This window comes from Dendrobium catenatum, unplaced genomic scaffold (genome assembly GCF_001605985.2).
Source record: "Dendrobium catenatum unplaced genomic scaffold, ASM160598v2 fragScaff_scaffold_1446, whole genome shotgun sequence".
NCBI lineage: Eukaryota > Viridiplantae > Streptophyta > Magnoliopsida > Asparagales > Orchidaceae > Dendrobium > Dendrobium catenatum.
This window is the reverse complement of record NW_021319908.1, coordinates 3,854,053-3,868,029: the sequence shown is the minus strand read 5'-3', so window position 1 is coordinate 3,868,029 and position 13,977 is coordinate 3,854,053.

Genomic DNA, 13,977 nt, shown 5'->3' with positions numbered 1-13,977 from the left:
AAAGAATTTTAGAAGATTTGTATTTGCCTTTGTGTGTACAAACATTTCAGGAAAAATGAACTCCAGACTACGAAGACTTCAAATCAAATTAGAATGAGATACTTTATATAAATTTGAAGTTTGCATTTCATTGAAATTAAATTGAAAGGGAGTGATTGTATTTGAGTGAATAAAAACATACACAACAAAGGAGATCATATATAATTTATACTGATCGTACGGATGATATCAGTTCGTACAGGACGATCAGACAGTTATCTCCTATTGAGCACAATGGAACGAATAGGAACTGGCTTGAGAAATTTTTCTAAGTCTATTCGTCCAAGACGAAATAATTATCGTCCAGGACGATATGGTCTACTGTAAATAAATTTTAGTAGATTCCAAAATTTATTATCTACTGATGATTTTGGTCCTTTGTAAAATTTTTGTCCAGACAAATTAATTATTATCCAAGATGATTGTCTCTGTAAAATTTCCGTCCAAACAAATATATAAGTAATCGTACATGATGATGGTCCTCCTATAAAATTTATCGTCCAGGACAAATCTGGTCTCGGAAAATTTTTGTCCAGACAAATAAATATCGTCCAGGATGACGGTCCCTCTGTAAAAATTCGTTGCCAGATGAAAAATTGTCGTACCAAAACGATAACCGACTTAGAACAGTTTTCAGCAGTTTCTAGACCGACCTTGTAATAACCGTATTCGTATGGACAAACCTAGTTCGTTCGGTTTGAGGTGATTTGATCGCAGACTGTAAAAGATATTATTCATTACTACATATACAAATGGGTCGTTTCAAATCGTTTAAGTAAAATCGTCCATACGCATTGATCGATACATCAACGATCGTATGGGACGATCCACTACGTACAGAATTGAAAACTTTAGTTTTTGGGCAGTTTTTCTTGTCTTTGTATATATAGTCACAATTAGACTGACATCCAATCTTTTTTGTCATTTAGATCTTCGTGCTCTTGAGAAGAATAGCTTAAGGAGAGAGGTGTGAGAGTGCATTCAAGGGAGGATTCATACCACTGAGTGTGAAGGCTTCACTTGGAGTTCAAAAGGTAAGAATACTACTTAGAATTGGGATTACTTCACTCTTTTCTTCTCCCCTTCTAAATTTCTTGTAGAAGATCTGTCAAGGAGATCCGGTTCGCTGCCGACACTTGGAGAGTGTGAATAGCCGAAGGATTTCGTGCCTACACTTTGGAGAGTGTGATAGCCGAAGGGTTCGCTTCCTGCACTTGGAGAGTGTGATTAGCCGAAGGGTTCCTGCTTCCACACTTGGAGAGTGGTGAATAGCGCGAAGGGTAGCTGCCTACACTTGGAGAGTGTGAATAGATGAAGGGTTCGGCTGGCATAAAGAAAAGAAGAGAGAAAAAGTAAGTGATGAAAATGGATAAAGGAAAGAAGAGGAGAAAGTAGGAGAGGATAAGGAAAATTAAGAGAGAAAGAAGGAAAAAGGATGAAGAAAAAAATAGAGGAAGTGAGAAAAAAGGGTGAAAGAATAGAAGAGAGGGAAAGGAAAAGGGAGAAAGAAAGAAAAGGAGGAAAGAAGTGGATAAATGATAAGGAATAAAAAAAAAAATAAAGAAATGGAAAGAATGAAAAAAGGAAAGAAGAAAATGGAATGGAGAGAGATGATAAAAGATAAAGAGAAGAGGAGAGGAAGGGAGGAGAAAAAAAAAGAAAAAGAAAGGAGAAGAGATAGAAAGGAATGAAAAAAAGAAAAGAAAGAGAGAAGAATGAAAGGAAGAAGAAAAAAGAAGAAAGAGAAGAAAGAAAAAAGAGGAAGAGAAAAAAGAAATAGGATGTAGTAAGAAAAAAAAAAGAAAGAGAAGAAGAGGGAAAAAAGAAATAGAAAAATAGAAAAAAGAAGAAAAAGAAAAGGAAGAGAGAGAGATGGAAGAAAGAAGAAAAGGAGAATAGGAAAAGTAAAAAAAAGAGAATAGAAGAGAGATGAAGAAAAAAAGAAGAAAGAGAGGAGGAAGATAAAGAGGAGAAATGAGAAAAGAAGTATAAAATGAAAGAAAAGAAAGGAAAAAAAAAAAGAAAAGAAAGAAGGAAGGAAAAGGAAGAGAGAAAAGGAAAGGAAAAGAAGAAGTGGAAAAGGGGAATGAAGGAAAGAAGGGAAAATGAGGGGATAGAGAAAAAAAGAAAGTGAAGAAATAAAGAAAAGAAAGATAAGGAAGAGAGGGAAATAAAAAAAAGGAAGTGTAAAAGAAGAGAAGAAGAAGGAAGAGAGAGAGAGAAAGAAGAAAAGAGGAAAGAAAGAAAAAAGAAGAAGAAAGAAGAGAAGGGAAATAGGAAATAAAAAAGATAGTGAAAAAGTAAATTGAGGAAGAAAGCAAAGGAAGAAAGAGGGGGAAGAGGGAAAAGTAAAAGAGAAAGAGAGAAAGAAAGAGAGAAAAAGAAAAGAGGAAGAAAAAGAGTGATAAGAAGAGAAGGGAAGGAAAGAAAAAGAGAAAAAAATAACAAGAAGAGAAAGAGGAAGTGAAAAAGGTAAAAAAAAGAAGAAAGAAGAAAAAGAAGAAAAAGAATAAAGAAGGGGGAAAAGGAAAGTAAGAGGAAAGAAGAAAGATAAGAGAAGAAGAGAAAAAAAAAGATAGTGAAGGAGAGAAGAAAAAAAAAAGTAAAGAGAGAAGAATGGAAGAGAAAGAGATAAGGAGAAAATAGAAAAGAAGAAAGAAAGAAGAGAAGGGAAAAAAAAAAAAGGGAAAAAAAAAAAAGAAGAAAAAGAAGAGGGATAGAGAAAAAAGAAAAAGAAGAAAGATGAGAAGAGAGTAGGAAAGCGAAGGATAAGATAAAGGAGTAAAAAAATAAAAAGAGAAGAGGAAAAGAGAAGAAGAGAAAAAAGGAGAAGAAATAAAGATGTAGAAAAGAGAAGAAAGAGGAAGGGAGGAAAGAAAAGAAGAAAGAGAAGAGAAAAAGGAAAAGAATATGAATAAAAAAGAAAAAAAAGAAAGAAAAAAAAGGAAAGAAAAACTACACTTGGAGAGTGTGAATAGCCAAGGTCTGTACACTGGGAGTGTAAATTCTTCTCCCACATGAGGAGAGATGTGAAATAGACACGGTTCTCTACAACCACTGGGATTATGTAAAAGACAGCGTTCTCTGCCCACACTAGGCAGAGTGTGAAGAACGACAGTTCCTCTGCCAAACACTGAGATTTGTAAAAGACAACGTCTAATCTGTCCGACCTGGGAGTGGTGAAAAGATGTGTTTAAAAGGCTTACTCCGCCTTGTTCTGGGTGCAAACAGGAGAGTCACTATTTATATTAGTGAAATACTCAGAGGGTTTGCCTCTGGGAGTGGATTAAAGGTTCTGGTTTTAAGACCCCGAACCACTATAATCTAGTGTCAAATTTACATTACTGTTTTTACGGTTTCGTTCATTTTTAATTCTTAGTCTTTAAAAAACTCTGTGGTTAAAAAAACATTTTTCTTAAACTTAAAGAAATAATTTTTATTTCGGTTCAACATAATTTTAAAAGAGGACTTAAAATTTTTAAACTACCAATTCCCCCCCCCCCCTCTTTGTAGCCTTTGGGACATTAACTTAGGCTTAAAAACCTAATTACTAGACTCAACAGGGATATCATTTGGAGGAAAATCACAAAAAGCTCTATAATTAAACAATTTTAAAAATTCTAATAAATACATAAACTTCAAAAACTCATAACTAATTCAAGAAAAACCCAAATCAGTTACTCACTTGAATTCAACTCATAAAAATGTCTAATATTTATTAAAAATATTAAAGTTCCAAAAAATCATCAAATTCAAAAGGTCAACAAATCGGTCAACTTTAGGTTTAACTCATTTCAAAACTTCAAACCCTCATAATAAAATGTAGAAAAATCCGATTTCAGCGTACTTATAGTCTAACTGATCGTATTAAGGTCTAATATTTTAATGAAATGCTAACTTTCTAGAAATATTCTTAGTAAAAAATTCAACTTTTGTCCCCTTAATTAAATGATTAAAATATTCAAAAAAATTCTTAAAAATTCAAAATCGCTCTAAAACTCCAAAAATGGTTAACTAACTCTTTTAACCCGCAATCAAGAACTTTTAATTAAAATTCATTAACTTTCAAACCTTAATCAAATCAAATCACTTAATCCTATCGGGTGCCACTTGGTAACCCAGGCCTACGAGGCTATTAAGTTAGCCCCAAGGAAGGTGAAATAAACTTCACGGCCTCGGTGTGAAATAAAGGTGGTATCCAACAAACAATTGAATAACTTTTTAAAATCAATTTTCAATCATTAAGACTGAAACTTTAATTAAATGTTTCTCTTAAGCCTTTCAACCAATGAGAACCTTAAGCAACTTTAACAAATTGACCTTTATAGGACATATCAAAACCACATAACCTTTGCACCCACTTTAGATGATTTGCTAGGACAACCGACTCTAGTTTAAGGCTAGGTCAGTGTTTACTTTTCTGCAGTTATGTGCCGTGTTTTTCATGGTTTTCACTGCATGCTGGTTGCTAGCCTAGAATTTATGTGATTGCTTATTTATTTACTTCACTCTGTGTTGTAATTGATTGAATATTTAAATTTCATATATCAACTACTTGAGATCAAATATTAACTGCTTGGGACTGTATATACAACTGTTGATTATTAGGATAATCCTGAAGGAACGAGTCTAGATTTTTCAATTTTGATTAATATAAATTTGATTTGATTTGAGTTGTAATGTCAAGTGATTTGAGATGGGATAACATCCAATTTGGAATCCAAACAGGAAGGGACATCCCTTAAGGGAGAGTCCCTATCCATTTGGAGCTCCAAATTAGGATGATTTTAAAATATCCAAAGAGAAAAGATAACACCCCTTCCAAGGGGGAGTTTCTTTTCATTTGGATATTCGGACCAACGATCCAAGAAGCAGAAGAAAGACGAAGAAGTGGACAACGAGAAGACTCATTCTCATAATCACTTGAGTCTTAGGATGAGAAATCCGTGTTATTGTCAGTGGTGCCCGGCCACTTTACTTTTCTGTAAATTCTGGGATGTAATATTAAGTGCCACTTGCCACATGGACATTCAATTTGAGCTATTAATTTAATTGATTTATTTAACTGATTGCGCAGTAGAACTACTTGCTTTTCTAATCTTTTTACCTGCATGCCGATTTTGATTTGACCTGGAATTCGATTGTAGGCTCTTAAGGACTCGCTTAAAACTTTTTCTACTTAAATCAAATTAAAAATTTTAAGCTCACATAAAAATTCTAACGAATTTAAGAAGTAAGTCCGGGACCGCCAGGAGTTCTCTTTTCATAACTTATTTATTTCAAATTTAAACCATTTAATCAAGTCAATCAGCATGCATCACATTAGCAATAAATTCAAAAGTCTCTAAAACTTTAATTGCATTTATTTAGACATCAAATACCCGACATAAGTTAAAGATCTAATCTAGATGTAAACCCCATTCCTTTAAACTTTTCTAAACAACATCCCGACCACTCAACATGAAAAGTCCGGATACATGTTTTTAAAGCGCCTAGGTGGTTTAGCTGGCTCCCCAATCCAGGACGGGGTAAGTCTAGATTCGCATTGCACTAGCTAGGTTCGGGTTACATTTAGTGCCCAATTTAGACTTAGGTTTTGAGACAAGCTCGGGCTATAAGACCTCAACCTCCAGAAATTGAATCCCAAATTTCTTATAAAATTGACCATTTAAACTTAAAATCTCTTTCAATCAAATTTAAGCCCAACACTTAGGATAGGCTGAAGTGTTTTCTGAATTGCTTCAGAATCTTAAAAACACTTCCTACCCTTCTCCCTTTAACTCCAGTAATAAATGTTCAACATTGAAGCAATCCCACTTGAAATTCTAAACCCTAACTTCCTTTGAAATTGAGCTTTGAAAATCTTAAATAAAAATTTATAGCGCTATTCTAATCCAGAGTATTCGTAAGAAAATCCCAATTTTCTCACAATGTAATTAACTACGAGGTTGCTTGCACTCGTAGGAGATTTAGTAACCCAGATCTAATTTTCAAAATCACATTTTTCAAAAATCTTTAATTAATTATTTTTGGGAAAATTCAAAATTTAACAATCATTATCGTCATTTTCAATCGATTGATAGTAATTGATATCTTCTTTTTTCGAAGAGATATATCAATTACTATTATGATTTTGATTATGAAATTAATGATTTCTTTATCTAGATTAATGTAGTCAGACATTCGATTGAATTTAATATTGACCTTCCGGGGTCATATATAATCCTTTCCTGAGTTTGACTACGATAATCAGGAGAAATTTAAATTTTGTAATCATAACCCATTATAGAACTATATGTTAGCCCTTCGAGGCGATATACAGTTCATAATGACGCGTTCAATTTCAAAATTTTAAAAAATTAAATATTCCCAAAGATAATTAAATATTTTTCAAAACTATATATATAAATATTTTTTCAATCAAACACCATCTCCACAATGAAGGCTAACCATCTAGAATGCAATTCCTTTCTCTCAACTTCTCCTTAAAAAACCAAAAATGAGCATCCTCAATATGATGTTGATCCTCCACCAATAGGCTATTATCATCTTTAATTTTAAAAATGTAATTAGAGTTCCTCTTTGAACTAGCAAAATCTTGAAAAAAATCTAGAATTTCAATCACCCTCAACCAACCACTTGACCTTTGCACGTTGCCTCCACCAAGTATTAAACCGAGCCAAATTAGAATTCAGCTCATTAACCTTAGCTTTAAGTAACCAGCTATCCTCAACCGAAAGACACCCATATTCTGCTTCTTTTTCTTGTAGCTCCAAAATTTCTTTCTTAAGGCCTTCCTTCAATCAAGTTAAGGTTTTAAGCTTGTCTTTACTCAAAAAAAACAAAGCCTTCAAAGTTCTTTTCATCTTGTAGTTTATAATTTGAAAAAAACTTCCAATAGTTTTCTTCCTCCAAACCTCCATCACCACTATAGCAGAAGCCGTGAAAGAAGCCCAGACATCTTCAAATTTGATCACTCTCTTAGAATTAGAATTTAATTACAGAAAATTTAAAAGGACAGGATAGTGATCTGAAGCAACTCTAGGCATATTCCTAATTATCATACAATGGGAAGAATTTAAAGTAGCAGAGTTCAAAAAACATCAATCCAGTCTCTCTAGAATCCGATCATAACCAATTTTATTATTGAACCAAATGAACTTTGTCCCTACAAATTTAACCTCATGATAGTCTTTACAAGCCAAAAAGACTTCATCTCTTTAGGACCTTGTGAAAAAATAAATTTTCTTCCTCCCCTTCTATCCTCCTTAGAAAGCAAGCAGTTGAAATGTCCACCCATCACCATAGGAAAGTCTTTAATAAAATATAATTCCAACTTTTCCCAAAGACTCCTTTTGTACACATCCTTATTCCCATAAATAATAGCAACTCTCCATTTGCCTTTATTAAGAACATCTAACTCTCCAATTACAAATGTAGGAAAAGATTCCAAAACATTAAAAGAAGCCATATTATACTTCCATAACACCAAAATACCTCCTTACAAACCTTCTGAATGAACCTGAAAAAAATCCCAATATGCAATTTTTATCAATAGATGTCAATTTTGTTTCCCTCAACCCTAGAAAAATATGCCTTGATCCTTTACAACCTCCTTGAGATATAGAGAAGCTTTCCTCTTTCTAACTCCTCTATAGTTCCAAAAAGCTATTGAAGACATCATTGAGTAAGAGGGGAAGAGATCCCCACTTTCTTCTTTTGATCACCATCCAATCTCTTACTCCTAGGAGCCAATTTGATAAGACCCAAACCTTTTAATTATATAGAACCTTTCTTCTTGACATTAGAAGAGCCACCATCTTTAAATATTAATTGACCAATCATCACATCAACTTTATTACCAGAAGACCCATTATCAATGCCTCCCTTATCAATAGAATTATCAGGAACCATCACCACATCATTATTAAGGACATATATCTCCCCTTCCTAAACAATTTTATCCATGACATCAAATATATTCTCATTATTAGGAAAATTAAAAGAGTTCGAGGTCATACCTACTGCATCTTCTGAATCTTGACGATGAAATGTACTTTTCTGATTTAAAGCCAAATCTGGGTTGTCCTCATTCACCATTATGCAACTAGGCAGAAATTCTGATTCACCTTTTCTATTAGCCATCTCAGTGGGAACATGTTCATTTTTAGCAATAGCAGGTTCCAAAACTTTATCCACCTTTGCAGCATCCTCCTTCAAAGGATGTGGACATTTTTCTTGAAGTTAAAAGTTTTAAACCTTCCCTTCACATAATTGACATGTACCCAAGGTCCATACCCATCTTTACTAGAATCTGCAACATCAAATAAAACCCTTTCAGTAGCTTTTGAATCTTTCTTCTCAACTGGAATATCATTACTTTCCAAATTCTCTATTTCCTTTTTTTTTTGAAGAATTGCATCAAATTGCATTAAAACCAAATAGGTAGATATAAGTAATAATAGGATCACATTCCTCCTTGATTAAGTCCAACAACAAGGAAGGAATGTTCTCAAAAGAAAACTATCAAAAAAAGAAACTATTTTCCATTGCCAAAGTAGCACAACAATTAGCTACTTTATTACAAGATCTATAGGCATGATGGAAAACAACTTTATGAAAGTCATTTAAGAAGAAAAAGTCCTTTGCCGGCCACCTATCCGCATGCCAGTTATTCTTCTTCAAAGAGTCTTTATTGAATTTTATAATATTGATATTATCACTCTCAATGATCACCCCGTTGCATTCCAACATCCAACTCCTAAGAAACTCCCTCACTGTTAGAACATCTTCCAACTAAATCTGGGCAATATCTCAATAATTCTTATTCTTTCCAAATGCATTGATAATCCGACCTTTTTGGTCTCTAAAAACACCACCAATACCAGTAAGATTGGAGCTAAGCAAAGAGGCATCCACGTTAATCTTAATCCAATCCTTCGGTGGAGGGCACCAAGTATTTTGGGACTCCCTAAGGAGATTAGTACGCCATCTAGAAAGATATGGACTAGATTTGGACAAGGCTAACAACAAAGCATTAGAAGAAACCATAGAACATGTCATAGCAGCCTTGCCATGCTTCACATCATTTCTATTCTTCCAAGAAAGATACACTATGGTGCTGTAAACTTTGACAATTCCAGAATTACTGCTTGATAACTTCTTTAACTCCTGTAAACAACAATCTAGAGAACTGAAACCAGGGATTAGAATACCCCATTCTCTCATCTTCATAAGGACTTCCACCATATATTTACATTGAACCATGATATGCTCATACATTTCATCCACTTGGCAGCCTCTAGCACATAGAGCATTCTCAGAAATCCTGCGATTCTTAAGAAACAGGTTAATAGGAATCACTGCTTTACCGAGCCTACACCAAAAGATTTCCACCTTCTTACTGAGTTTAAGTTTCTGCACCCAGATATAAAACGCAACATCTTCCAAAGTACATCTGTTGAACATCAATTGTTCATATACCAAGGCATAAACTGTTTTACTCGAACACATTTTCAGCAGCTCCATCCGATCCTCCTCCTCATACTCAATATGTATTTGACTAATCAATAAGATTAGATCAGGATGAAAGGCCCTTTGTAACATGGTAAGATTCCACTCACCTTTATTTAACAAAAGCTGCTGTATATAGATACCATCCAGCATATTACAATCAACATACGTTGGCCACCAGTTGATGCTTTTATCAAGTAACCAAGCGTCATTCAAGACATTGATCTTGTCACCCTTGCCCACCTTCCATCTAACAACAAATTTCAAATGTTTTCCACCATCCAACATAATTTTCCAAGCACTAGAAGTAACCTTCTTTTGGGCACCAATCATAACATCACTACCATATTTAGCTTTCATTGTTCGATGGAACAATGAATTTGGCTTCTGAATATAATTCCATGCAAAATTAGAACGTAAAGAGCCAATTCTAAATAAAGGAGAGTGCAAACCCAGCCCTCCCATACTTCTTGGTTTACAAATATCTCCCCAAGCAATATAATGTATACCATTGATCCCATCATTTTTATGCTACATGAAAGTTCTACACAATTTTTCCAACTCATGTAATACCCTTTTGGGAACCAAAGAATGAGTAATTAAGAAATTTGGCATAGAGAGCAAAGAACTTTCAATGAGAGTAAGCTTACCTCCCATTGACAAAGACTTCTTATCCCAAGAGTTGAGTCTATCCATGACATTACTCATAAGCTCAGTCAGCCACCTTGAGTCTACTAAGGGAAATCTTCACACCCAAGTATTTCATCTCCTTGACCAATTTGAAGCTGAGTACTCTAGCAATCTTCTTCTTCATAGAGTAACTAACCACCTTGCCAAACAACAGCTGTGATTTGCTGAAATTAAGTCTTTGCCTTGTCCACTTACAAAAATCCTCCACTATGATCTTTAATGCATGAGCTAAAGCAATGGAAGCATGAGAAAGAATCAACACATCATCTGCATAAAGAAGATGTGAGATCTTTGGGTCTCTAGAGGAAATATGAATGCCAAGAGTCTGACCCCTTTGTTCAATTGAGTTGGACATAAGTTGGGAACACAAAATGAAGAGATAAGGAGAAAGTGGACACCCTTGACGAAATCCACTTTGAGCATTAATCCAATTGGAATTCCTTCCATTGATGATAATAGAAATCCTCACAACTACAACACATTCCATAAGGAAGTTAGAAAAATCAGTAGGAAAACCATACCAATTAAGAATCCGACGAAGAGTTGTCCATCCCATGTTATCGTAAGCTTGCTCCATATCCAATTTTAAAGCCATCAACCCCTTTTTATTCTTGGAGATTTTGAACTTGTGAATGATCTCCTGATCCAAAAGGCAATGCTCTAAAATGGACCTTCCAGGAATGAACGCTACTTGCTCTTCAGAAACCATCTTGGAAATAACCTTCTTCAATCTGTTAACTAACATGGTAGCCACAATCTTGTAATTAGTCTAACATAGGCTAATAGGCCTACAGTTAGATGGCATCAAAGGGTATTTTACTTTAGAGATCAAGACGATTAAAGTATCCTTCCACTCCTTATTCGTATGGCTGGACTTGAAAAAATAGTTGACATCACTCCAAAGAGTCTCCCAAATAATACTCCAATAACTCTTATAAAAATAAGAAGTCACTCCATCAATACCTGGTGCCTTGTTGTTCCCTTGCTGGAAAACCGAGAACTGCAGCTCATTCATAGAAAAATCCTCATTAAGCAAAGCCATTTCCCCATCTGTAATCTTCTGGTTATCAGAAAGCAACGGCCAACCCGTCATCTCACATTGTATGTATTTCCACTTCTTTTCAAAACATTGAGTGAATACCTTCTCAATTTGATCATCCTCATCATGAAATTTATTAAATTCATCTTTTATTTGATTAATCTGGTTTCCATTTCTCCTTGCCGAGGAAAAATTGTGAAAAAGCCTTGAATTTGTATCTCCTTCCTCATGCCACCTTGCTTTTGCCCTTTGATTCCACCAAGTAGACAATCTTCTCAATGTAACATTAAGGTCATGAACTTTGTTTCTCAGCATAAAAAAGGTCTTTACTGACCAATTATCACCCAAAGCTTCCTTGTTTTGAAGTTCTAGAATTTCCTTTTTCAACTTTTCCTTCAACACATTCAAATCTTTGCACTTATTTTTATTCCAAAAAAACAATGCCTTTAAGGTTCGGCTAAGCTTCCTTTGCAAGATCATATACTCATCACCAAAGTCATTCTTCTTCCAAGAATGATATACAACACTATTAGCTGTTGGGTATGATCTCCAAGTATCCTCAAACTTAATGGTTTTTGCCTTGAACTGCAACCTATCACCCATATTAAGTATAATAGGACTATGGTCGGATGCCACTCTAGCAAGATGCTTGATAGTAGCAACTGGAAGCATCTGAATAGTAGCCGAATTTAACATACATCAGTCCAACCTTTCCCAAATATGAGAGGCTCCCTCTTTGTTGTTACACCAAGTAAACCTTGGTCCAACACTTCCAATATCATGAAAATCTGAATTCATCATAAAGCACTTCATCTCCCTAGGTCCTTTAGAAAACAAGAACCTCTTGCCTCCTCACTTCTCCTCCTTATTTATGATACAATTAAAATCCCCTCCAATAATAGAAAATTCTCCATTTCCTTAAAAGCATGATTAGCCTCTAAATAATTATCCATACAATTCTTCTTTAAGTACCCTAATATACCACAATTGAAGGAGAAGTTAGATATTCTTTCATACTCAATTCTTTGTAAGAATCTACCCGAGCATCCCTCCACCCAAACACCCAAATGCGGCTTACCATCTAGCTTGACCTGAACACAAATTCTAGAAAATTTCCTTCTCCCCCATTGGAACATGTTCCCATCAACCAGATATAAAGTACTAACAATGGATGCAATCCTAAATACATTAATTTCATCCCAACATTATAATGGGAGGTTTGGCATCCTAATCCAAACAGAAGCTGATAACCCCTTTAATGATGTTGGCGAAAAAGTTGGCGACCATCTATCCAATCTAATTATATGTCCATTGACATACCATGAACCACTAAATAAAACTGACTCCTGAGATTCTGACGTATAGAATGCACAAAGTACCCACCCCATTCCAAGTAATGTTAGATGAAATTTACCAAATTGAGACCATTGCCTTCTCAACTCCATACTTATCACATGAAAGGGAACATTCTCAACAAATACTTTGATCACCAATGATTTTTGAATTTTTTTTTAATTTTCTAATTCATTTTGAAAGTGCAACTTCACGATAGATCCATTCTCAATCAAACAATCTTTATAGTAAAGATCCTTAACTATGATATTTGATTTTTTACTCCATGCATTCATCAATACATTACTCGACTATTTTTTGGGAACAACTGCTTGGTCATTGAATACATTGCAATTGCACAAATCACCTGATTCACATCTTCGGACCTTCTTCAAATTGTTCATCAGTTGATCTAAGCAAGCCTAATTAAGTCTTGGATAACCATCAGGATTACATTCAACAAAGTTTTTCTTTTCAACCTCTACATGTGAATTATGGACCACCTTCAATCCTGAATTAACAATATCCACAGCTTTCAGGATATTAGTAGAAACATCTACTAGATTAGGGACATCAATTCCTTTCAAAGCAATCAACGAGCCAGAAGAAGAAGCATCAACATTATTTAATTTTAAATCAAATTTAGGCTCTTGAACAATTCCAAGTTTATTTGGGGTAACAGGCAAGCTGTTTACCAAAATATTCTTACCTTTACCTAAATATTCAATAGGTTTTATAAGGACTAATAAAGCTCCTTCTTTGATGATCAATGGCATTCGTGACTTATACTTAAATCTAGCATCTTGATCAAATAGAGAACTGACGTCTCCAAAAGAAGGCAGAGACAAACTTGAATTGGATCGAGGTAGAAACTGAGCACCAGCAGAAGATGGATGGTAAGCACCACCAGTTGACAAAGGCTTGCGACCCTTCGTTGTCATTAGAATGAACCTAAAATTGCACGAATCCAAAAATTGAAAATCACTTTCTCTCTCTAAAAACTGGGACCTTCTCTCTCTAACTTTAGCCAATTTCAATGTTTATAAAGTATTTTTCATCTTTGTTTGGGGTAACTATCATCATTAGAAATGTTTTTTCCATTTTTCTTTTAACACTAATTATCTCACATTAAGCTACTCCTTTTTTCATTACACACAAAAAACAAGCAAAGGATATTTTTTTTCTCATTTAGTCTTATGTTTCATTGTTAGATTTTATAAAGCATCTCATCACAATAGTTTGAGGGGCATCAATGAATTCATATTCCCATCAAATAGTGAGATTTCATCATAAACATGTGAGTTATCATATAATAGATCCTCGATTTCTTTTAGGAATAATATTTGGGCCTTACACTAATTTTG